Below are 26,227 nucleotides of genomic sequence, written 5' to 3'. Positions count from 1 at the left end.
GGCAATTTCTGGGTTTTTTTTTTTTTTCCTCTTTTTTCTTCCCCCTTCTACTTCCCTAGGAAAGGATAGGAAAGTACCCAGATTCTTACTGAATAACTGGGTTGAGTGGCAAAGGTTCTGAAGTGTTTTAACAAACACAGAACCCCATAAAGCTTTATGCACAGTCATTTCAGAAAGCAAAAATCAACTGAGGATTGGAAGTCAGGTGGCAGAACAACTTTTAAAGTCCAGAGAGTGGAATTGAAGGGGTTCTCGCTGCATGTGTAACACATTGCTTTTATCACCTGATTCTCCATGGCAAGTGAGTGATTCAAGCAGGGAAGAAAAAGGTGATGATAGAGGGAGGTGGTACAGAAGATGGTGGCCAGGGCGTAGAATGGGGTATGGAAACAGAAGTGCTGATGTCCTTAATGTTTCTTAACACATTAGCTCACCTGTGTGCTAGGTTTATAGGGTGGTTTGGTTTTTTTGACCGGTGTCTTTTTTTAGTAAGCTCTTCTGTAGCAAAGGTTTGACACAGTGATGCACTTGCACTCTGGTAAGCAGCTGTCCGGTAAGAATCCATCTGCTCCTGCACTGGGTGGTATTTGATTACAGGTTGTTGAAGGTAGCTCCCTTCCAGAGGGGATGCTCTGTTGCATTTTACCAAAACAGTATGTGTAGCTACAGGCTAAGATGTCTAGGCAGCACAGGCAGCAACAATATAGCAGTGTTGGTGTAGTGACACCCGGGTATTGCTGCTTTTAGGACTGGACCAAAAAAATCTTCAGCGTGCTGCTGTGTGGATGGATGCGCTCATGTGAGAGATCTTTAATGCGTTTCTTCATTGTACCGTATGCATGTGATCCAAACGGAGGCCATGTACAAACACAAAAGCTGGTTGTTCAGTAGGTTGGTTTAGCAGGTAAAGAAATGCCAGCACTTATCAGGTTATGCTTGTGAAGCCCAAACAAGGAAATAAGTCATGAATTTAAGGTAGTGTCTGCTGATACACTCTGAAAGTTTGCTTCTGTCTTTCACCTGAGTCATAAGAACTGGCAAAAAAAATACTTCTTGGTGATTCCTTGTGAAACAAGAGAGCGCCATATGCTACTACTAGACTGTCAGGCACAAAGGGACATTTTCCCAATACCAGCCTGCCACTTGCCTGCTGACAGAGAACATGCGCCTGCAAAGTCTTACGTGAGAGAAAGTAAGGCATGGCGAAGAATCATCTACCTCCCGTGGCGGAAGATGTGCTGTGCTTTGTGATTCAGGAGGTGTAAAAGAAGCCAGATGTAAAAATGTTTCAGAAAGGTGGAATGTGGCAGCCCGGGCTAACGAAGCTGCAGTGGGTGTGAGGCCTTAGAGGACCAGGGATATTGCCAAACCTGCCCTGGGAGGGATAGATAGAAGTGGTTTTCTCACACTCTGAAATAGTGGAATAGTGATACATTTTGCTTCCATGGCAGTTCCTCACCAAAATATCCATTTATTTTTAAACCAAATGTCATGATTTGAGTATCATGAAAATAAGTTGCTATAACTGTTTCTGGTGTGCAAATGTTTGGAGCATATATGTATGTGAGCATACGTTGCACAGGTGCTACCCCTACATATTTTCAGAGAGGTGTCTAAACCCAGAATTTCTTCCATACCAAAATGGTGCATCCCAGGCCTGCGATCGCATCAAGATGCGTTGGGAGCCTGCAGTCGTACCGCCTGCCTCTTGGCACCTCTCCTGAGGACACCCTCGCATCGCACGTCTCTGAGCAGCTCAAACGGCTGCCTCTGTTACCAGGGTAAAGGGGGACATAGCAATAGTGATAAATAAGCACAGGAAGGTGATCCGGCGGGAGAAGCCTCCCCTCCTTTCCCCAAAGCTGCCTTGGCTTGCAGGTGAGCGCTGGCAGGATTCAGTCCTGGAGCAGACGCAGCTCTTGTGAGCCCCAGGGCGCGGAGGCTGTGGAGCTACTGAACTGATAGCGCTGCTGATGGTCACCTGGTGAGGACCCAGCCTTTTACGCCAGGTTAACTTGAACAGCATTTAATTCTTGCAGAAGCTTGGCATAACTAAAAGGCTTGGCAGCTTGAGTCATAAAGCACCGTGAATTTGAGAGGAGTTGATTTAGTTTATTTTATTGTGTGCCAAAAACTCTATTTAAAGTGTCTGACCTAAAGATGCAACAAAAAAGAGAGCAAGTTCCTCTAATCTCCTTTGGCACCATTTTAAGACTCTTTTAATGTAAGGAAAATATTTTGTTGATGTCAAACATCCTCTTAAATCTGAAATATGGAAGGAATGGAAAGCTCTGACTATCAGTAACAACATTAAACTTTTAACAGATCTGTTTCTGTTCTCTGCCCTAAGTTTTTGACATGTTCTTTGGTGGCATGAAATGAAATGGATCTGACATATCACAAGCACATACATCATTACTGGCACAAATTGAGTGGTTTTAGTAATGCTTTTTTAGAAGAGATATCACCTACTAATTCAGTCTCTGTGTCTGTTCATTTAGTGGGCATGGTTGATGGTTGGGCTTGATGATCTTAAAGGTCTTTTCCAACCTAAATGATTCTAAGATGAACAGTTTATTGAAGTTTTTACTACTTCATTAAGGCTTTTTTTTTTTTTTTTTTTAAGGAAAAGAATGTGGAAAAAACCCACCCCACCAATATGGCAGAACTTCTTAGCTAAAACAGTAAAATGCCACTTGGCTTCTTAATAAGGCATTTCAGGCTTGATATAGTTATTCTTGGGTGGACTTTCTGAAAAGAATGGCAGTATGACACACAATAGCAATGCTGACCTTTTACTGGGATGTTAAGAAAGATGCAGGTGCTTCCAGATGGAAATATGATGTATGCTATATTTGATTTAAGAGAAATAACTAGCTTTCAGGAGCTTCAAGAAAGATAATGGTAAGAAAACAATGATGATGTATTTTGTCTGTGAGTCCTGGGAGGCTCTGGAAGCAGGTTGTCTTGTTTTCCTATCTGTTTCTTCTTTCAGAGGCTTCCTTATCTCTCCAACTTCAAGGCTCCAAAGAGCAGGCACTGTTACTAATTATTTATTCCGAGTATTTATTCTCACTTTCAAGCATATGTTTCCTCTCCTAATGCTTTCTAATAGTTTGTAAAAAGTGGTAGCTTGCCAATTTGAATGCTGAGAACTTGCATGGACTATTTTTTTTTCAATCACTTAGTAACCAGTCCTGTAAAATACAGTGTAGTCATATTCTGGTAGTATCATAAATTAAAATAGTTTTTCTTGTCTATATTCTTCACGGAGATGATGAGCTGGTATTTATGTATAATATGTATATGTTGTATTTTATTCTATGTACTATACCTGCAGCCTACACATGTGATATTGAACTTTGGCAGTGGAAACTGCGTGTTAAATCTTTTAAACCAATGCACTTGCTTACTGATTTGTGGCTCTAGTTTTCCCCCCTTTAAGATTGCTTGCATCCGTAGCAATTTATGAAGCAAAATTGCAGCCCTTGAATCTGGAAAGTGCTTATTTAAAAGTAGCTTTATGAGGCTGTAATTTCTATTTGGCTCTGGATTAAACATTTCCTAATCTTGTAGACCAAACTCCCTTCTTGAGAGTTTTCACATCATAAAGTTTTTGCAGAGTGAAGCATGCTCTGACATTGTCTTTGTATCCCATTACCTGTTATTAAGTGGTGCGGCAAGAACTGTCCAGATATGTAATTGAAAATTAATGAAGAACTTATCTTTATATAGAAGACAATAGTATTCAGTTTGCTGCACAACAATAGCATTGATATCCTGTTTCAAACAAGCATGAAAGTAGCAGAACCTTATTTATTTCGCTAGTCAGCAACAATCACTCCTGACTGCACACTGGAGGCAGATCTGTGGAGTGCAAAGGTGCCAGTTTTATGTTGTTATTTATTGGACCAGAACTACTGCCTTTACTCTCAAAGCATTTATTTATTTTGGAGATTAGTACTTTTACAGAAGGAAAGTATAAGCCCATTTGAGGAGAAATGGCATTCAGAAAAAGTCCTTCAAACCTGCTTTTAGAAGTTACTTCCTTTATTTTCTCCATTATTTCAATATTTAACAAATAGGTTCAAAGAAACTTTCTGTTTAAGTCATCTGTATGCCACCCTAGAGCTGTTGATAAAATACCTGTGGTAAAATACCCGTCAGCCTGCGTAGAAGTGAAGCAAGCTAGAGTGTAGCCCAAGACTGGCACAGGGTTTTCAGATACTTCATTTATTCCTTTTTTTGTCATTTTGTCTGTGGCCAGAACTATAAAAATACTGGTACTGTTAGCAAGCACATGAGAAGATGCAACTTAGGTGTAAATGAGCAATAAGTTATGAGGGAAAGAGGAAACACAGGGAATTAATTATAGTAGAGTAATATTTTGTCTGGGTGCTGTAAGAGGTTTGGAATTTGATGTTAATTGTTGAAAAGAGTAATTGCTACCAGTTTCTAAATATATGATATTTTAACATGAAGATAGGGGCGGGGGCAGAGAGAGGGTGAAATAGGCTCAAGAGTAATTAGGTGAGCTGAGCTGGGCATGGGTTGATGCAGAGGTTCCTGGGAGGCTGCTGCAGCCACGCTGAGGACTGGGCTTGCCGTCTCTAGGGCGGCTGTTCTTTATGTGATTCCATGTCTACTCTGCCGTTCCTGGCCCAGCTTCTTATCTTGGCTTTGAGATGTACCCCGAGTCTAGAGGGCACATGTGGCATACAGTAAATTTTTGCTTAAAATTATATTTGAGATTATTTCTTTTAAGGGTAAAGCAATCGATATAAAGGTAAAGGTGCCTGTCTAAAAGAAATAAAATGGTGAGACCTGACTACCCAAAAGTTTGGAAGTCAACACTCGAGGATATTGAGAAGCTGTCTGAACTCAGTTCTGAACTGTTGGTAGTTTTTGCTCATTTGTGGAGGATGGGAGACCGTAAGAGGCTGGCACAGGGCAAAAATACAAATAAACCAAATCTTAAAAGTGACCTGCAAAAGATTGAAGTGATTTATGTCAGTTTGCAATGTACAGGGCAAAGCAAGGGGTATGTGAAGTTAGAAGCAAGTCCTGCCCCGCCCCCCAATCCCTTTCCTTTTGCCTGTTGGTTGGGTTTTTTTGTTTGTTTGCTTTTTTTCTTTTAGTAGTTTGATGGTTTTGAGATTGTTCATGTTATTGCTTGCTTGACTTGCAGGAAGGGATTGTCTGGGGAGGCTCAAATACTTGTTCTTGGGACTCCTGCATCTTCTTTTAAGTCGCAAGACTCAAATGTTTTTTGTGAATTTAGTAGTTAAAAATCATATAATGAAACAGTGTTTTAAGGACTGTTTTCTCATCTGCACTGACCTTCTCCCACCACTAAGGTCATTCAGCTGTACTGCAGAGAGGAAGTGTAGAAGGAAGAATGTTTTCAGTTTGCCAGGAACCGCTACAACCACTAGGGATTTTAAGCAGCGGGTCATTTTAAGCACTGTGACTTGTTAAAGTACCTGGAATTTACTCAGAACATTCTTGTTGTTGCTGTTGCTGGTGGAGAAGCAGTTATTCAATTTTCCAGTACGGTCAAAGTGTGAACATTGTTCCTATCTTTTGGACACACCTTCTAATGCAGACTGCTTTCAACACTATCCTGAGCAACCATTTTCAAGCTTGTTAGCTTAAAAGGGTTTGTTTCTGCATATGGGAATCGTGACAAACTGTAGCGGAGGATGGTCGAACCATTAAATAATGTACAGCCTGTTGCACTTGGCATAGCTCCTTATTGTAGCCTCAATGTATATACCAAGTCCAAAGAGGCAAAGCCAAACATAATCGGGGCATGTTGAGGTACTACAATTCTTATCTGAATATATATATATATTTTTGTGTGTGTGTATATATATATATGAATTATGCTAATCCCAAATGATGATATCAGTTTACAGCCTGACAAATTGTCTGTGCTAGATAGTAAACGTTCATTCTCTGCTCTACGCTAGAGGACAGAGCTTGTTGTAACTCAATCGCTCTCCTCCCTGTGGCCCCGTAGTGAGGCCTCGGTTAAGGGGAGAGTGTATAAACAGCTGCAGCAAGGCTGTTGCAAATACAGATGTCTTCATGAATTGGGATCTCTGGGTCACCGGGGACCATGCAAGCCACACTAAATGGGTCTGCAGGAACCTCTCCATGTGTTAGCCAACTGAGCTGTGCTGCTGTCCTCCAGAGAAATACTCTGTTGACTTTTGCCCACGGTCCCCGTCCCCCCCCACGCTGTCCATCTTCCTCCTCTGGGCTCCTGCACCTATCTGACCCTGCTATGCCAGCTTCTCCTCAGCCTCTTTGTCCCAGCAACAGGTTTCCTAAAATGCTGTTGAACTGCATTTGAGTCACAGGTCGGCAGCTGTGCTCTTGCCAAGACCTTTACTTCTGTTCTTGATCCCATTTAGATGTAACAGAATGTAAGCATGGGACCAAAATGGAAGAGTTTATTTTACTTGTGGTCAGGAGCTATTTGTCAATCACTTGCTGAATATCTGGTGGCTTGAGGAGTCATGATTATTGTACGCAACTTGGAGATCATATCTTCGTCTAACTTCAAAGTTAGCCTTGTTTTTGGCAGCAGGTTGGGACTAGATGACCTCCAGAGATCACTCTCAGCCTAAATTATTCTGCAGTATATACTGTGATTTTAAGTGTAGTGCAGTTAAGGAGTAGATGCTACAGGCCAAAGCACTGGTGAGCATAGCACAGAATTGAGGAACAATAGGTGATTCAGAGGCTAAAAGATAGAGTGGAGTTAAACATGCAACTCAATATGTTTGCATAGGCTGGTATTCAAAGGGTCTTGATAAGCCACTATCTAACTGATAGCAATAAAGGTCCATGTATATATTTGGTACGAATTTTGTTTAAATTTCATATTCCTAACTCTCCTGAAAAGAGAGCTAGCCACAAAATGTTTACTGCTAAGGCTAAACAAGTTGTGTGTGTGTGTGTGGCAGGGGAATCAAGGTATAAAAAAAAGGTTTAACTTGTAGCTATATTCACTTCTGATAGGTGATTAACTCACTTGCATTCCTTTATGCCCAATTACAACCAACTCAGTAACGACAGGGTGATCCCATTTATTCACCAGAATAAAAAGTTCTACAATAATATATTGTCTTAGTGATACATTTGTGTATGTTAATTTTGCAGTTGACTTGTTATGTTACTGAATCACTGAACTTTCATTCCTCCTATAACCAAGCATTTGTTTTGCTACTGCTGTCATCACAAAACATAACCACCGTTGCTTGGCTATAATGATATGTACCCTCCTAATACGTTTATTCTACAAATGGTGATTTGTGCTCCAATGTACATTAACTACTAGTGCATAACATGGCAATTTTTTCCTTGAAGTAGAAGAAAAATCATATGCTTTTGAAACTTGAACAATGAATACAAATCTGAAAGGGTACAAATACCTACCTGGAAGTCAAATCAACACGGGGCTGTGTGCATGTTTTATACCTTGTGATATTTGTCTTAGTTTCCTGAAACTACCTTTATCTTCAGAAGGCAGGTAATGTAAATTGTGCCCTTTGGGCTTCTATGATTAATACCTGTATTACAAAGTTACACACACACAAATCACCTGGATTTTTTCTGGATCCTCTTTGAAAGTTATCCAAGCCACCGTCATGCTCGGAAGCTTGTGAGGGTGCTGGCCCCAGTGACGCGGGCTGTTCATGTAAGCCATGCCATGGAGGGTCCAGATATTGCCCTGACCTGTGCCTTAATTTATACTATGTTCATCATTGCTCTCATGATAATCCTCTTTTCTTTCTTCTGCTTTCCTTGTCTTTTTTTTTTTTTTTTTGCTGACCATAACAAAACGGGGAGAAATAATCTGTTCCTATGTGGAGTGGGAGATGCTTTTAGGGCCATGATGGTTGCTGCAATAAAGATACAAATACAGAGGTACCTGGGCTGACAGCTTGTCCAAGCCATAGAGTATAACCACCAGTTTCAGCTTCCCTTGTCACTGGGGGACTGTGGCACGTAGGTCCTCCTGCACTACTGGGTGCGCGCTCCAGCTGCAGCCGAGATCCCTGCTGGTCCTGGGGCTCGTTTTGTTGTTTTAAAAGCCGACGCCAGTCAATATCGCGGCGCCTGCTCCCGGGTGTATTGCCTTTGAGACCTTTGTATTTGCTTGCCTCACGGGCTGCGTGCTTTTCCTGTTCCTCCCCGGCGTGTGCCTGCGCTTGCTGCTCGTGCTGCTCCTGCCTCTCTCTGTGGCGTACCAGCGTCTCCCCGGCACTCGTGCCAGCGAAGGGCACCCGTGCTGGTGCTTCGGGAGAGGATCTGCGGCGGAGGACGGCTGCGGAGGTGGGGTCGGCCACCTGGGTTCGCAGCCAGCGTCATCCAAGTGACGCCATCCGCGCGGCGTGGGCAATCCGCGCGCCCTTCCCAACGCCGGCGCGTGGCGTGTTCCGTGGGCACGGGGGTTAGCAGGGGGCTCCGGCTTCCCCGGCGTGGGCTGGAGCGTCGCCTCCTGCTGCTCCCGAGAGCTCTCCCTTTCGTGGGTCGCTCGGAGCGCTGCTGGCGTGCTCTCAGTAACTTCTCTCGTTTGAAGATTCCGTGAAGAGGCTGACAACTTATGTCAGTTCTTCTTGTTTTGGAACGTATCTCCCCTTTCTAAGCAGATACGTTTAACCTCTGTCATTTTTCTTGCTCATAAAGCCCGTCCCATGTTATTTAAGGGTGGATATCTCCTACTCACCTTATAGCTCTTATTGAGTGCTGGTGATTGAACTACAAAAATAGAAACCAGTGATTTATATTCATTCTTGGTAATAAATGACCTTAGGACCTAGTCTCTCAGGAACAAAACTGTAAATAATTAAGCTTTACCTCTGTGGAACCCGCATTCAACCCAGGCATGTTCTAGCTGTAATCTTATAACAGTTAACTTCTGACTAATTCCTTTCCCAGAGACTGTGGTTATGTGAGGTGGTCAAAACAAATAAAAATTAAATGCTATGCACACCTTTTTATGTACACAATATAGTAAGTGCTGTGCGCGGTCAAAAAAACCCCAGCTGATATAACTGCAGAACAGCCATGCGTTAGTTCTAACTTGGCCTAGTAATTTAAAACAGGAGCAGGCTCTCGACTGATACCCATTGATTGGGATTCCCTACTTTATTCTGAAAATCTGTCAAGACTATGAAGTTCAGGCATCTGAGTTTTGTTCTTGACCCACCTGATATTGGTAATTGAGATTTTTTTTTCCTTTGTACCTAAAGAAAAGGGGGTGTGGAGGAAACACGGGAGGGTGCAATTTGCTTTTTTTTTTTTTTAAAGTCTGGAGGATTCAAATAATGCCAATTGTCTCTCCTGGTTTAGGTTTTTTAATTGGGCAAGGCTAAGTAATGTTTTGGGCATTCCGAGCAGACTGATCTGTGAACAGCAATGCTCAAGTTACAGTGTGGGATTTAATCCTGGGAGCATACTGTGGTGAAATAAATAATTTACAGAGGCATTTGGAAGTGAGTGTCAAAGATGACAAAAATGTCCAGCTGACTGCACTACTGTGCACACAAATATTACTTATGTCATGTTTTTCTTCTGAGAATCATCTTGGTGCATGCAAGTGCCTTGATTCTCATGAAATTGGAATCTTTTTCAAAATTGGTATTTAAAGGAGACTAATGGAAGCTGGGCAATTGACTGCTCTATGGTTCCTTTGCCCCCTTACCCTAAAACTCTCTGAAAGGGGAAAAAATAATTGAAAACTATAGCTTTTGTTTGGAGAGAGGCTGGTTTGCATTTCGTGATGCTCTTTTTCTTTTAGAGTTTTCTTTCACTTCGAACTCATGCTATCAGTTAGCCTATCTCATAGTTGATGTGTAATGATTATCTGTGCTGAATAACTATTTCAATGTCCAGGCAGTCTCATACTCAGTACACTATTGTGACTTTATCCCTTGCATCCTGCTTCTAAATAGTTCTTAAATGTCATTTCTGTCTTCTAACAGGGTTCTGTTATTCTTGCAAACCCTATGGATATCTTTTTTTCTGCTTTCATAATTTGATTTTAAGTTTTGAACTGTTGATCTGAATATTTCTTATATTAGCAATCACCTTTCAAGTGTCTGTTTTTTGTGTGCAACAAGACGGGGATTAAAATTTAACAGGGATTAAAAAGAAGAATGAAAAATACTTTCTTTTCCCTCTGGCCTTATTTGTAGGTTTGGGAGAGAGCAACACAGGTGACAGACTCTGTGGGATGTGTACAGTAGGTAAGATGTATTCTATTGTAGAGATACAGTTCTCTCTAGATAATTCAAAAATACACGAAAAATTATTCTGCTGCTTACAGTTTCCTTTGTTACTCTTGTGGCTTGAAATGTATCTCAAATTCCTTGAGTTTTGTGCAATCTTTTCCAGAAATCTAGAGCTGTGGATGCTTCCTCCTCCGTCTGCAGCGCTCTGCTCCTGGGGAGGGGAGGTGTCCCAGTGCCATTTCTGAGTAATGAACCATCTCATGTCCAGGCCAACAGCATGAGTCAGGAGTGAGAGGTTTCTTCCGTTCCTTGCCTCTGCTTGGACAGTTTTGGAAATCAGCTCTGGAAAAGCATTTGTGGTCAGTTTGGCATTAGTTTTTGTATTGCGTGTGGCTAGTTTTTGGTCTGCATCCTGTGTATTATCCTCTTGGATAATAACCCCTTGGAGTGCACTAAAACATGAGGAGGAGAGGAACACTAGATAAGAACAGCCTAATATTAGGGAATAATGTCATTATTACATGACATCACATTTTACATATTTCCATTTCAAGAGCAAGTCCAAGAGACTATCGTCTCCTCCCTCATTAGAGCTGCCTTACTATCTTACGTACTAAGGACAATTTATGGTGGTTAAAGACTTCTTAGACATTCAAAGCACATGTCATCTGCTGCAGTTCGGTGTGTTAGACTTTATTACTGGGAATGAGGACGCTGTGCAATGTGTGCCTGCAGTTTTGAAGGAGAGCCATTGCTGCCGTGGGTTTTGTGTTCCTGGAGCACTTTGTTCTCCTCATGTGCCAGAGCCGCCTGGTCACGGGCGTTAGGGCTGCGATGCCACTTCTGCTCCTGATTAAAAGGAAGGTGGATGTTTAGCACCTCTTGAGCTTCCAGGTTGCACCAAGCCTGAACAAGAGAGTGGGGCCATGCTGTTGACGGTGCAGGTGTGAAGGGAGCTGGTTGTGAAGCCTGGGAAACCAGTGCCGCTGCTCCTAGCTGATGTGAATCTGTTCAGTGCCAGGGAGGGGAAGGCCCTGTGCACGGTGAGAAGTAGCCATCTGCTAAGCAATGCTAAAACTTGGCAGGAGTGAACCGCAGAGGAGGCCCTGGTGCTCGCCAATTGATCTGGGCAGCAGGAAAAGATGTTAGGACATCTGTTGGGATTTCCCTGTTTGTAGAATTATGGATTGCCTCCTGCACCAGAATCTGTGATTTTCTAATATGTTCTTTGCAGAAGCATACAAATATCCTGGGGAGTTTTTCTTAACCGAGCTATACATTAACTTCACTGGGAGAAGAGGCAGTGAGGAATATGGGGGCAACAGGGCTCTATATTTCAGAAATGGTAAGGGGTTTTGGGACTATGGGCCACAAGTGCCGTTATTTGAGCCTAAAAGAGTGTATGCTTTCTCCCCATCCCTGGATAATAACTTCTTAGTATTTTCTCCAAATGAGCATGGGTTTTAGCAAGTCTCAAGGCTGTCAGGTGAAACCTGGTGTGCCTCTCCTTTAGCCGGGTGTGAGAATCCGAACTGAGGGCCCCTCCTAAGGGACAAGAGAAAGTCCTGGGTGACGGGAGCACTGTGCAAGCGTGGCAGGGGTGTGCGGGCAGGAGGGGAAGGGCAGCACGATTGTGCTCGCGGTAGTAACTTTCTGCTGGCAGGACTTTCTTGTCTCATCTGCATTTTTTTTTTCCTTTGGGTGTAAGAATTTCAAGAGGTGCTGCTCCAACAGTAAAACTGGAAAGCTCATGCCCAGGAGAACAGTCTCACAGCAGGAAAAGGGCTGAATCCAATGGCTGCCTCCCTTTCTAATTTCTGTGATCTTTGACCTCCCCAGTCTGCTTAGAGCAGCAATCATTCCATTTTTCTAACTTCGTTTAGAGAAAATGGGTGCGTATATCTCCCATTAACATCACTGAGAGGCTGGCATTTGCTGAGATTTACGTGTGCTCGGAAGAACTGAGTCACAAAGCTGAATAATGGCAAAGGAAGCAAATTTTTTTGGTTATGTATTTTGCCTAGGTGTGACCTTCAGTGCTGTGGACTCCAGCTATGCTGTTTTCCCTTTGACAAAGGGCACGAAGGTAGCTGGCTTGGCCAGCTTGGCTAGCTATTTATTGTGCCACGCCTTTGGCTAAGAGTATTGACCTTGTTATGGGTGGGCAGCGAATGATTTGGTGACCTCTCCGTTCCCGCCATGCAATGCAACTTCTCAATTAACGGCTTCGCTCCCACTGGCCCTCCTGCCTGGCTGACGAGGGAAACAGCCGCGATGTCCCCGGGGGGGTGAGGTGGGTGCCCCACGGGGTCGTTTCTGGAGAAGGTGGCTCAGTGGGACACGGAGCCAGGCCCGCACCAGGGTGGCTGCCTGGGGGCCTGGGTCTTGTAGCTGTAACAAGGGAGGTGACGGGAAAAGCAGCATGGTGCTGAGTGGTGGGGCAGCTCTGCCGTGGGAGAGGGTTTTACAGACCGTTACCAGCTGCTACTTGGGGATTTGCAAAAAGGGCTTTGTAGGGCTGAGCAGTGTGCTGAGCGCGATTTCGGGGCAGGTTGCTGGTGACGTACCAGCGTGAGGTGTGACTGAAGGTCTGCCCTCACCCAGTCCTTGCTGCGCCTTAGCAGCTGAAGCCCTGGGGGCCGTTTTGCTGTGGGGTGGGCGACTGGCACGCGGACCGGGGAAGCTTGTCTTACTCAAGCGGTAGGCTGCATCTCTCTGACTTGCTTGTGGAAGTAGAGGACAAAACGTAGTGTTTCAGGCCAGGCCGGTGGGAATTCGGTAACACCAGATGCTGTTGCTGTGTTGCCGTCTGGCAAACGGCGTCCAGCTGCGGACTGCAACAGCAGGAGATGTGGGACCTCTCATGCAAAGTCCTCACTGACTGCAGTCTGCGGAGGCTTCCCATCATGTTGTGACCTCTTTTTGCAATAAAACTGGCTCGGCATGTTGGTGAAGTAACATATGGATAGCTGGTGTTGGGGTAAAGGCAAGTTTGGAGAGAACAGATTTAAAAAAATGTTTAGGTCTGTTTCTTAGAGCGTATGAAAGTGGCTGAGGAACATGAGAGCAGACCCTCGTTCCGCACGCTTTTTGCAAAGTACCAGTTTGGGGTAGGGACTCTTAAGAGCTACCTCCTTGGTTTGTGGCAAAAATTTTTTAGAATGTGAGCCAAATGTGGGTAGCCTGGGGACCCTCTAAGCTGCCCCCAAAGGTGGGGCATCTGGCAACCTTCCTGCTGTCCCAGTAAACTGCCTTACCCCTATGCTAAATCTTATTTGGGCCATAACCTCAACCCCTGCAAGCTGCAGCTCGCTCTTCTGTGCTAGATTTCAAACTCTGGCTCCTAGAGAGAAGTTGAGATTCTTGTGTCACTTTTTTGCATCCTTGTAAAGGCAGAAAGAGGGCATAGGCAATTAGAGCAGTAATTGCTTCTGCTGTTTAACCTAAATTTATCTGTGAATGACTCTGAGTTTTCAGAAAGCTTAATGCAATAGCTGGGAAACATAAATTGCCACATCCATTCACACACACACACGCACCCCCAATGGTTTTGCTACCTCCATTGGGAAAGACAGTATTTACAACTGTCAGTGTTAATTACCTCAGTGGTCATCCAACCCAATCAGAGATGAAGGACAGTCACAATGTGGATGGCAAGCTAAGTCCCTGTCTTAAAGTCTTTGGACAACACCAGGAACTATTTTTGAGGCTGCAGCTGGATTATTTTTTCTTGAATTACTTTGTTTCAGAAAGTCTGCTGCAGATGTGCACGACAAAAGGAAAAGGAGGAGAAAAGCATAAGGCTGAATTAAACAATATGAGGAAAGAGAATAGGTTATACAAAGTTGAAGAAGCAAGGGGATAGGGTTTAGAAAAACAGTGAGATAATGAAAGATAATATATAGATGAAGTAACTGTAATATTGTTTCCCCTGAAACTTGCCTTGTGGGCTCCTATGGGAAGATAGAAGTTGACGTCTGCTTGCTTTGGATTGCTTAGCTGGAAAAACATACAAAATGATACGCATGAGATGACGTCCTTGTAGGCCTATTGGAGTGTTGATATGAGTGCTAAGTTGTAAAAGAGAGAGGAGGTAGCAGTAAGCCAACTGTCTTTATCAAACAAGACTGAGGAACAGGATATTTTTATGTAAGCCCATTTTAACACTGATTGGATGCATGCTGTTACCTTTTTTTCTTTTTCTAAAATTAAGAACCTAATGTATTTCTTGGGTATGCTCTGGATAGAAACAGTATGAAGTGAGTTTAAATTGTAATAAGGTTTTAGGTTATTTATTGAGAAAAACTTTTTCAGAGTAAGGCCAATGAGCTCCTGGGTTTCCTCAGGCTTGTTTTTCAGCCTCTTTCACTAGTGGCCTAAGGAAGAGGTTGGGAAGTACTACTTTTGGGAAGTACCTTGGCACAGTTGCTCCTGCCTTAAGGATGGAGGATGACTTCTTTCCTTTTCAGCCCCATTTTCTGTGATTGTTTGGGAAAACTGTTTAGAAAAACATTGGATTTTGGGGAAGCACACATGCACAGTAAATCCCTCTATGATCGGAATAAGTTCCCAAGAATTTTCTCCAGGTTCTTTTATACCCTGGCTCTGCCGCAGACCTGCCCTAGGTTAAGCAGCGAATATCTTGATCATACTGCTGCATGAAAGCTTAGGTGCCTAAGTATCTATGTCAGTATGTTTCTTAGTTCGTTATACCTCTAAAATGTGAATATACTGCAGTCTCTTTTATAATTTTTAATTAGAGTGGAGTTAAAAGGGTACATGCTTAACATTTTAAACATTATCATTGTCTAAAGATAGCTGAAAGCTTTTCTGCATAAAAGAGCTTCTTTAAAAGTTTTCCTTTTGGTCTTCAGTCTTATTTTCCTCTTTTAGTTGGTTCTTACAGTAATATAAAGACATATGTAATGAAAACAAATAAGTACTGGGAATGATGGATAGAAAAAGGATAAGTAGAGCAAAAAGTTCTGCTTTCTATAGCATTTCAGAAGTCTTTGGGTGCTTGCTAGAAGTGCTGGCTCTAATCCAGTGTGCTTTTATTGGCATACATGAACAAATTATCCAGGGCACAGCTATTTTTCTTACTGTAGTAAAAACAGGGACTCTGAATGGAAGCTTTGTGTAGGACAAATATTTTTCCTTTGAAACTGGGTACAAGTTTAAAGTTTATCTAGTGTGCCTTCCAGAGAAGGAAAAAATATCCTTCTCCATTTCATCAAATAGAAAATATGTAACAGTATAGGCAACTCAGAGCTCTATAAACAAAATTTAATCATTGGTGAGGAGCTGGTGAAGTTTTATAAGAAACAGGATTTCTTAGTTGCCTACCAATGTGGGAGACAGCTCTCTTTATATAAGCTTTTGTCCTTCAAAAGCTTTCTGTGGATGCCTTCTCTCTAGCATCTTTTGCAGGGCTCTACATGCTTTTTAACCACATGGATATAACCAGGAGGATAGGGGCCTTATAGAAAATAGTTCTGAAGACAACATTCATTGCTTCAAGGACTGTCTCCACGGGTAATCCTTCTTATTCCAATTGAAGAGGGGGGGGGACGACGACGACAACAAAGAAAACTCCAACCTATAGTATCTCTAGTGACTATCAGTTGTGCAAGGTCCACATAAAGTAGAGACTCATCTTGAAAGGTAAAGAGATTATTTAATTCTTTCTTAGCTCTGTAGGAAGGTAACGATATCTTTTTCCAAATATTTTAGATGGGTATTTTTTACGTCATGTTAAGATCACTAGAATCAGCTCTAGAACAATTCTTGAAGTGCATGGAAATGAGTGGTGCACTCGGATTTCCCCAACCTCATCTGTCACTCCTCCAGGCAGGAAAAGATCAAAAAGTATTACCACACGTGGCTTTTTTGGCTCCTTCTATTTCTTCCCTCCACCTTCCCACCCACGCTTATTTCACACATGCTTATTTCTAATAAAAGAACTGAGTGGAGAACAGTAAATCCATACTCTGGAAGAGTTTTGAAAGTTAGCTTACTTCAAAACCTGTGGGAACTTACTAAAAAACAGAGTTCCTCTGAGGTTTCCTGGGAGCAGGGTATGTTGGGCTTCTGTCCCAGACAGAGGTTTCCATTGGGAACCTATCTGATATCAGTTTTACAAATAAATTGACATTGGAAATGCCTCAGCAAAATGTTTTCAATTCAATGGATGTGCAAATTGCCACAAAATACCTAGCTGTAGTATTTCAGAATCCCTTTCTAGTGATAGCTTATTAAATTTGGCTTGGTAACCAGCGATGACAAATTCCTGGACAAAATTTTCTTGTGATATGTGAAAATTCAAACTCCACAATTAGAGGTAATTGTGGAAACTGGAGCCAGAAACATTTTGCACCAATTATAATTTTTCTTTTATAAAGGTTTCTTATTTTGTCATCTTCAGACACTGGATGTTTGCTGGAAACCTAGTAGTATGTGATTATAAGGGCATTGAAATTTAAAAAATATATACTTTTAGTTCTGAAAGTCAAGCCCTTAATTTGTCAATCCTGGGCATTCACATCAGTGACTGCTTTTGGAAATGTGAATTTGTTAATTGATTTGGAAAAAAATTCACATTTCTGCATTTGATCAGCTAATTTTTGTAAAAAAACAAACCTCAAAAATTTGACATTAGTTGAATATATTTTCATTATTGTAATGGATGTAGAGGAAGGGCTTGGCCCGGATTAATGAAGGAGAAAATTATATCTGTACAGAGAAACATATATAATTGAAACTAGAAAACCAGAGACCTGAAACGCCAAAAGTTTAAATTTAATTTTCTTCTCACAAGTTGTGGAATCTGTTATTGTTCAGTCTATTTTCTTCCCTGAAACAAATGTTCCATGAACAAATGCTGAGTTACAGAAGCGCACTGTAAATACCGTGGCGGGGTCTGACTTCATTCAGCTGTGACCTCAGTTTAGTAAGTTCTTTTACACTTGAATTGCTTTGTGCTGAATAATGGTAGCCCCAAAGTGGACTGATCAGCTATGCTTAGATGATTAAGATAGTGCCTTTTGTTTACTCACTGAATTGCAATATAGTCTCTTTGGGTTATGTGCGCATTAATGCAAGCAAAAATTGATACTCAAGATTTTTGGTGACCCAAACAAGCATCTCCAGCTGGTGTTTGGATGCAGGTGAGTTATTGTGTGTCTGAAAGTGCTGAGAGCTGCGTAGGTTGTGTTCAAGGTCATGCATCCTACTGTGCAGTCATATGCCTGTTTTTAACCCTAGGTGAGGGGAAGTTGTCCTTGAAGTTTATTGTTTCAAATTCATGGTTCAGAAGGAAAAACATCAGGGAAATGCTGTATGATATAGAGGGACTGGTCATTTGACTTCACAATTCTGTACAAGTGAACAAGTCACATGGCTCTTCTTGTATCTCTACATTACTCCACTTTGCTGTGGGGTGGGAAATGATTTTTAGATTACTTGATTGGTGTCAAGGAGGTATTTCAAGTAGAAGGGAAAAAAAGGAAAAAGTAATGTTCCCTTGAAAAACATATTTTTTTTTCCAGTGACAACAAAATCATTGTATTTTTGACAGTATTAAATTGAATATCTCGGTTAGTTCACTTAGCACCCCAAGTGATGGTGATATGGATTCTTTTTCATAGATGAAAAAAGCAAACAAGGTTTGTAAAAGTCAGTGACTGCTGGTGCTACGTCTTAAAATAGCTTATAGTGCAACTTATTTTCCAATTCTCTTTAAAAATTAATTTTGTTTTCTTCTGCCTTTTCTCTCCTCTGCCTTATTTTCAGGGTCCCTACGGTTTTGGTTTTGTTATTACCTTACTACGTGGACACTGTATTTAGGCTCCTTTTCCCAATCTCTCCCACTATTAATGAAAAATACAAGAGGTAGTGAACAGTTGAGTTGACTGGATAGCAACTTAGATAACAACTTTCAGGGCAGCATTTTCCCCCCATAGATTAAAGACAAAGTAATTTTCTTAGGCCTCTGGGTTTGAAAGAAGTAGGATTCCTGCAGGTAACACAGTTTTCTGTTGTTAGTGTCTATAAACCAGCTTCAGAGTCAAACCTCCATGCTGAGATAGGGCACAGAGGTTGGACTTGCAGGTATTGGCAATGTTGCTGCTATACACTACATCTTCGTAACTACATACTTTTGAGGACAAATTCTATTTCTTATGTGTTTTATGTGTGCATGAGAAGTGAAAGCCTGGTCCCTTTTAGGGGACATGCTGACTAGATTTGGAATTAATTCACATACTTTCCAGGCATCATGTGTTAATTTAATACTTTCATGTATACATGACGTTGAAAGTACATTGAAAAATATTAGGGGGATATTTTTAATTAGTTCTGAGAATATAAACACTCTACTAACTTTTCTAGGATTGAAATCTTGTTTAAGCCCAAAAACTTGTGATGGTGGTGTTTGTTTCAAATAATGTTGCCTGAAGTCATGAGCTTTTGCGTATCAGCCTCATGAAGCTTCCTTTGCTGCTGCCTTTGCACATTATTTGATTTAGGCCTTTCTTAATAGGGACGTTTGAAGAGGTAACAAGCATTATTAGAATAGCATGTGTTCATTTATAAAGTTTTAAAAAGAAAAGTTTTAGTTTTGCTATTGAGCTCCACTGTGAGCTTACCTTTCAGCTCAGCATTGCTAATTTGCTGTGGTCTGATCAATAACTTTTAAATCTTACATATTTTTTCACCTTCATTAAACATAGCCTTCTCTGTTTTCATTGAACTGCATGGAAACTGCTTCCCCCACACACGCACTTTATAGACAATGTAAATCTTACAGTAAGATAAAGAGTATGACCCCTTCCCATAGTAATGTTTGAGGCTTTTCAGACTTTTGTGTGAATTGGCCTTTGGAGCACTTTACTGGTGGAAGAGATCAAGATTTCATAAATGATGCTGCGTCCATATTATCAAAGGATACCATCAAAGGGTGGTCCACGATAGTATGGAGCTTGTGTGTTTTTTAAGATAATCAGGAAACCAGTAGATGTTGCTCCTACTCAACTTTTTTTTGTCTTATTTAATTCAAGATTGTAACCTACTACTAACCTAGAAAATGGTGGTTCTGAGTAACTAGCTGATGGATTTTAATGGAAATGGGCCTTTGTCCTGATTTATTCTGTGTGCTGCCATGCTAAGAATAAATTAGCTGTGTAGGGTTTTTGTGTTTGGCTTTTTTTTTTTTTAAATATGGCTAGAGTGAAAGTTTAAGTAGGGAGCAATAAGAAAGCCTTGCAATGGGAGTCTTCTATTGCCATGTCTGAGACCTATAACTGCAGTGTCAGTGTCTGGCTACAAAGCCTGCAGGATAAAAGCTAATACAGCAACTTCACCAAAACAGAAGAAACTTAATTTGTGAAAACAAGAATTAGATCTTGCCACAGTTCTTTTAAACTAAATTAGAGAGGCATTGGTGAGTGTTCCTGTCCTTTTTTCCTCCTCCATGTTAATTTTAATGGTCTGGTTGGAGTATGTCATTATAGAGTTTCAGTTCAGCTCTTGTTATGGTCTCTACCACACCAACTTTAATAATGTCAGTGTGTCATGACACAGCTATTAAGCTTGCAAGTAGATGTGGGGAGGTGGTTAAGCCAGTTTCATTTGGTCAACTTGCAGCAGCAAGCAGTATTTTAACTATGTTGGGAGTTCCCTCGTTTTTTGGCCAGAGAGGAAAACTTTATCTAAAACAACAAACAACACCTAAAGACATTGTCTTGTTCATTTTTACATACTTACTATACCACTACAGTAAGCGTTATCATTTATTAACATTTTCACAAGCACTTCAGTGCAAGAAACTGTTCAGAAATATTTCATCAGCTATACTCACAGTCTTTTTTCAATGTGAAAGGGAAAACTATGTCCAAATTTCATGATCTTCTTGATGTGTGGTGTCTTCAGGGTGGTGGCAAGCATGCTCCTATGGCATCTGGAAAGAAGTGCCCTTCGCACACTGTTTCTTGCTGAGTTTCCTGCTGGCCCATCTAAACATGCACACTGGTATTATAATATCATTTATAAGTTCTCATTTCTAAAGTCAGATTGATGGCTTGTTGGTTGTACACTGCAAGCTGACTTTCAAATCAGTGTCTGGAGTGCCCTCTTTTGAAATCTAATGATCTTGTTTGAAGTATGATGTAACAAGGAATAGAAGGAAGTAATTAAAAAAAATCGGAGAGTGTAAAGAAGAGAAATAAAACTGTGGTATCTGTGTTGGGTCATCTGTATTTCCCAGCCAGTGGTTCCAAGTCAGTTGCTGGTTTTTTTGTTGTGTTTTTCTTTGTTTAAAAAAAAAAAAAGCAAACAAAAACCCCCAAACAGAACAAATTATTGTACATCTCTCTTCAGGTGGAGATAGAATGCACTGTTGTAGCCATGTTGGGATTAGGATTTGTGAGTAAAAATAGTATCCTTTGCTAGCTCACTACCGTACTTGGGGGAAAAAAATAAAGTAGATGCTTTCCAGGCAGCTGGGCACGTCCTCAGGTCTGAAATAAAAACAGTAACCTTCAAAGTCAAGTACAAATTGAGAACTACTGCTCTGAATTTCAGTAAATACTAAACTTAAACAGAATTTTAGTTCTTTGCTTTCTGTCTTGTAACTGTCTTATAGCTGTTCCTTGAACACTGGAAGGGAGAAGTTAGTGATGGTGCTTGTCCCGTGGGAAATGTTTCCCCCAGTGTCCTTTGTGCGAGTGCACATGGGTGCACAGGGATTCCTGGGTGCTGTAGATGAGGTGCCAAAGTAAGCTCTGCTGCAGTATGCCAGTGGCTCTCTAAATCCATGACCTCTTCCATTGGAAGAGTTTCTTCTTTGATCCTCTTCAAATACTTGAGGTAGGCTTACCAGAGACACTGATTTTTATGGTACATTATAATCCTCTTTTTCTACCTCATTCTAGGAATTCCTTCATGTGCCATAGACACCTTCCTCTTTAGACTGTTCTTCTGTATGTGTTGGAGGGGGTGTTTGGGGGTTTTGGGGGTTGACTTTTTTCCTTTTTTTTTCTTTTATACAAGATGCTGGTCTTCCAGCTGTGGTGATACTTTCTGCAAGGTCTGCATAATTATTCTGATCTTGGTAATTAATACTCATCCTGCTTTAGATGAGGTGGTTAATTCTCTAATTAAAAATAGCAGTGAGTGGTGGCTTTAGAGCTTGGCATATTTATTAACGTTCCTTTGTTGCAATAGGGATTTTAAGTCTTTGAAGCTTTTGTATCTGTAAAGCTGTTTTATTTTCTTTCAATACGGTTCATTATAAATCATGGCCCAGACCTTAGTGAAATTAATGGAAATAGGTTGCCATGCCAGAATAAGAACCTGTTTTCAAGCAGGGTCTTTATTAGTGTGGCAGTAATAAGAGCTAAATCTATGAACAGGATCTAGCTGAAGTTGATTCATTCAGTTCTTCCTGTTGGTCTTCATACTTCTCCCCTTTCTCAAAAGATACCTATCTTAATAGTATTGTTAGAATATTTTCTTAACAGTGAATCACTGGAAAATATCATAGTAGGAAAAAGAAGATTGAATGGGCATTTTTTATCTTATTAGTTTTCCCGACAGAAAGCTTCTCTTTTAGCTAACAATTCTTGCTCTGAAGACTGGTCTTGCATTAACATATCGAGTCTCCTACTTTGATTGGTAATTATGTCACCAAAATTTCTTAATAAATTTATCCTATCCCTCCTGCTGAAAAGAATACCGCTGATGAATTTAGTGTACTCCTTCTACTGAAGGACTGAGAAAAAAATATTAGATTTCAGACAGTGTCAATGAAAATCAAAGCACTTTTTGAAACTGGAAAAAGCAGTGTTGATTGAGCTCGTCTGCCGCGCTGCTCGGTGGAGGTGAACGCAGTTGCAGACCCCTTCTCCTCCTGGACAGTGCCCTGTCCTGTGGTGGTGTCCCCTGTCTGGCCAGAGCTGTATTCGTCTGACACAGTCATTAGTTTCTTGCAATGCTCCTACCCCTTTGCCCCCTTAGACAAACAGGTAAATAATTCTGGGTTTAAGTAAAGCTTTCAGTGAGGAGTGGCATTCAGAGCAGAGAGGGGGGGCACATCTAGTCCTTTCCATCCCCCCCAGGTTTCTTTAGCAGGAATGCCAGTTAGCTAATGTCACATCCAGCAGAAGGGTTGTTTGGGGATGCACTAAAATCTAAATACAGGATGCAACTCAGTGCAGATTTGTGTAAACTAAGATGCAGTGTAATTAACACTAATGGCCATGCTGGACAGCTGCTCTGAATCCAGAGAAGACCTGAAGGTAACAGAATTTTCAAAATGATTTTATTGTGGCTATTGTATTAACATGTTTGTATTAACGTACTGGAGTACTATTCCTTTCTCAGAAAGCTTCCCCCCCCCCCCCTCCCCCCCCATCATTAATGAAGAGCGGCTTGAAAGAGGCAGAGGGGACAACAGCCAGAGTGGTGGTGAATGAAGTCCAAGTGTTTTGTCTTGAAACTGCATCAATTGTAGGGTCTAGCTTTCAATTTTCTGTGTGATTTTTTTTTTTTTTTCCTGTCATACTTTTGACCAGCCTTTGGATGCTCCCATCCCCTTAATAGAAAATGCAACACATTACAGTACAAAGCTGCTGTCAGCCCAACCGGCAGCAGTTTTGTCTTAGAGAAATTCTGATATCAGTGTACCGAGGATGGAAAATCCCCAGTGATCATTTCCGAAGTAATACTTACTCATGCATGCATGTGCATCTTGGTGTTTATCTTGAGGTAAGATGTTGAACAGCCAGCAGAACTCGTGTTTGCTCTTGGTTCTTGTCTGAAGCAAGTCCCGAAGCAGAGGGCAGCAGCAACATTTCACCTGACCCCGTGGGACCCATTTCTATCAGGAGTTTTCCGTTTGTAAAATCTGTGGCTGGAGTGAAGATACAAATAGGAGAGTGTTGGGTCAGAACAAGGTAGACACAAAAGGAGAAGACACCAAAATACAGGAACATAAGGAATAACTAAAGAAACTACCTCAGCATGGAGAAGCAAGAGGGTTAAAAGTAATAGCTGTTCAAAAATTTAGCATGAGGAAGGAAAGCGTGTGTGGGTGAACAGGGTGAGGTTCGAGAAGAAATGAAAAATAGTAAGTCACACAGCAAGTTAAATAGTTTTTCTACATTCTGTAGAACAGCAGTATTGAATGCTATGGATAGCAATAAGAAGCATTTTTATTGAATGCTTAGTGAGTTACAGTGTAGCGTGGATACATCTGATTTTTTTTGTTGTTGTTTTTTGTTGTTCCGTAATATTTTTAAAAGGGAAAGGGTGGAGAAATAGTGTCCTTATCTGACATTGCTACAATGTCAGATCTGCTACAGATAAATGTTGCCTTGTAATAGTCCACCCATTTTTGTTTAGGCTAGAGTTACAGCCTGTGCCTGCTATCTAGCTGGGGAAGAATTCTTGGGGGTTTGGGACATGTGATAACAATGACTTGTTACTAACATTTTCATAATCGGTAGATAATTATTGTTTCAGCCATTCTTGGCTTTCCTTTTCCTTCCCCTACATCCTCCTCTCTTTAACCCTTCCCCCTCATAATTTCTAAAATATCCATGCCATTAAGCTGTTTCTCTCTCTCTCTTTCTCTCTCTTTTTTTTCCCCTCCCCCTCCTCCCCATCTGATATTGTGATCTGCTGCTGGGTGGGACTGATTGATTCAGGATGAGTGGAAAAGAGCACCAGTCTCTGGAATATCTCGTTTTCTTTGATGAGAGAGCTCTTGCCTTCTGGAAAAGGGATTTTTAAAAATAAATTGAGGGATTTTGTTACCGTCAAACCCCTACTAGGAAATTAAATGGCAGGGCATGTGAGTTGTCAATGTGTCAGCTTGTAGTTGCACACAGATTGTATTGCTTTCATTAGGCTGCTGTGCAACAAGGTGGGGAAGGAGAAGAGTATTTTAGCATTCAGGCATTTTTTTAAATGAATATTTATGACATGTAATCACGTTGTATGCTGCTATAATACTCCCCATGTTTGGGATTAGACCACCTGTAACTGTTGACTACTAAAGAACCAAAGTATATCTGACTCAGAAATGGTTTGTCTGTTATGAAGGTTGGACCCTTGTCATTTCTATTGCTGCTTACTATCAATATGCTAGAGTCCCTTCAAAAATAAAGCTGATGACAGCAGTGAAGTTGTAGGTGGATTTCTTTTTGTTCAGTCTCTGACACTGTGGGAAGAGAATTTAGTAATTATTTGGTTTTAGGAATTCCCTCCCTGTTTATAACTATTTTCTTACTGGTTTTAATAATATATTGTTTAAGATATTTCTCAAATATATTAAATATTTATCTTATTATTTCTTATTGTTTTAGCTATTGTCTTATTATTCTTTTCTTCTTAAATTCTTATTTCATTTTCCTGGTTTTACATATTTCTTGTTCAGAGTAAGCATGATGTCTTCTCAAGATCCTAAGAAAGACATGACCGTTCTTGGACATATTCACAAGTAAACTGTTGATACTTGAGGGCCTATTAAAGAGGGATCATACAGTTAATTTTGAAGGGTGTTTATCTTAAAGTCTAGGACACCAGCGTATGTTGCTGTGAGCTGCTGGGCTGAGGTGAAAGGGAAGATTAAAGAGGAAGTAGAGTTTATTAATAGACTCCTGGATGACAATGGCTTTGCAGTGTGCACGGGTTGACTTTTGCTACAGGACGGGTTGTAAGAGATGAAAGAGCATTCGAGATGAGAAGTACAGCAGAGAAAGCTGTATAAGTGAATAATAAACGAAGCTCTGCACATTCTGTTTCCTTTTATGTTTTTTCCCTTCTCTCCATCATGCACTTAAAAAATTTTAAAGTGTTTCCCTAAATTGTTTGGGGTTGTGGGTTTTTTTTAAATATTTAGGTTGAAAGAGATGAAATTGCCTGATAATTTGGGGGAATTAGGAGTAGCTTTTTGATGCTGTTATAAATATTTGGCCTAATTATAAATAACTGTAAGATGTCTGTTTGTATTCATATTCAGGAGCTTTTTTGAACCAAGAGATAGACGCATTGCATAGCCTCTTGAAATTGTCATGTCAAAGTAGTTGTCTTGGCATTTCAAAAGCATTTGATTTTGTTTTTTAACAGTGGAAAATTGCATGAGGAACAGGAAATATTTTTGGCTTTACTCAACTATCAAATAGCAAGTGGTGTTTTGTTTGCATATCAGCTAAAACTCACTAAAACTTTTGTGCTTGCTTGGCAGAACAAGCTGGGTTGTTGGAGTGGTTTTTTTGAAAAACAGACAAAATTTCTGACTTCAGTTTTTCATTTTCACTTGATTCAAAATACAATTTTAAAGCTTTTTATATTTACTCTAAGTGGTGTTGTGCCTTATAGTGGGCAAGTATTTAGTCATGAGACATGTTTTCTTCCCCTAATGTGAAAATCTGCTGCTTTAAAACTCTGTGTGTATGCTAACTTCAAAGGCTGAAGCTTTAAGTTGTAATATAGTATATTCCTTCTACTTAAAATACGTTTCACAACTTTCATAAAAGTGGAGTACAAATAACAAATCAAGTATTTGTCAGATTAAGATGTCAGAGGAGTGAAATAATTGTGAGGGAGTCTAAACCCAAGTTTTTTTCTAGATCTCACTTTAAAGCAGATAGTTGCAGAATTTGTTATAAATAGGGCTATGAAAAAATCACATGATAAAAGGGTATGGCAAATAGACTTATTAAATAAATGTTAACTTTATAAATGTGTGTATGGAAAGTAAAGAAAGTGGGGGGATACTGAAAAGTGACGGACATAATTTGTGTGAGTTTTTTTGATCTGGTCACTCTTGGGAAGCTAATCACAGGATAAACTGTTAAGCAGGGTAGCAAAATTGAGCAATGATTGCAGGTAATAAGAATCAATAGCTGATAGGAAGTGTTGAAGATCTTAATGGCAGTGTGAGCTGTGCACTCTTGAGTAGCTCTGGTCCAGGCAATCAC

The 26,227-nt window shown here is 40.8% G+C and overlaps 1 protein-coding gene across 5 annotated transcripts in view; it reads left to right on the top strand.

The window, feature by feature from the left end:
* EPS8 (EGFR pathway substrate 8, signaling adaptor) overlaps positions 1-26,227 on the top strand; it is a 138,655-nt gene that overhangs the window by 54,497 nt on the left and 57,931 nt on the right. Inside the window, exon 3 of one of the 5 annotated variants that reach the window (XM_075051312.1) lies at positions 10,212-10,262. The exons of the other annotated variants lie outside the window; for them this stretch is intronic. The gene's annotated coding sequence lies outside the window, so the exon portion shown is untranslated. The remainder of the gene's footprint in view (positions 1-10,211; positions 10,263-26,227) is intronic. 5 annotated transcript variants of the gene reach the window in all.

Source organism: Buteo buteo, chromosome 19 (assembly GCF_964188355.1).
Source record: "Buteo buteo chromosome 19, bButBut1.hap1.1, whole genome shotgun sequence".
NCBI lineage: Eukaryota > Metazoa > Chordata > Aves > Accipitriformes > Accipitridae > Buteo > Buteo buteo.
This window is presented reverse-complemented; position numbering and strand designations above follow the sequence as displayed.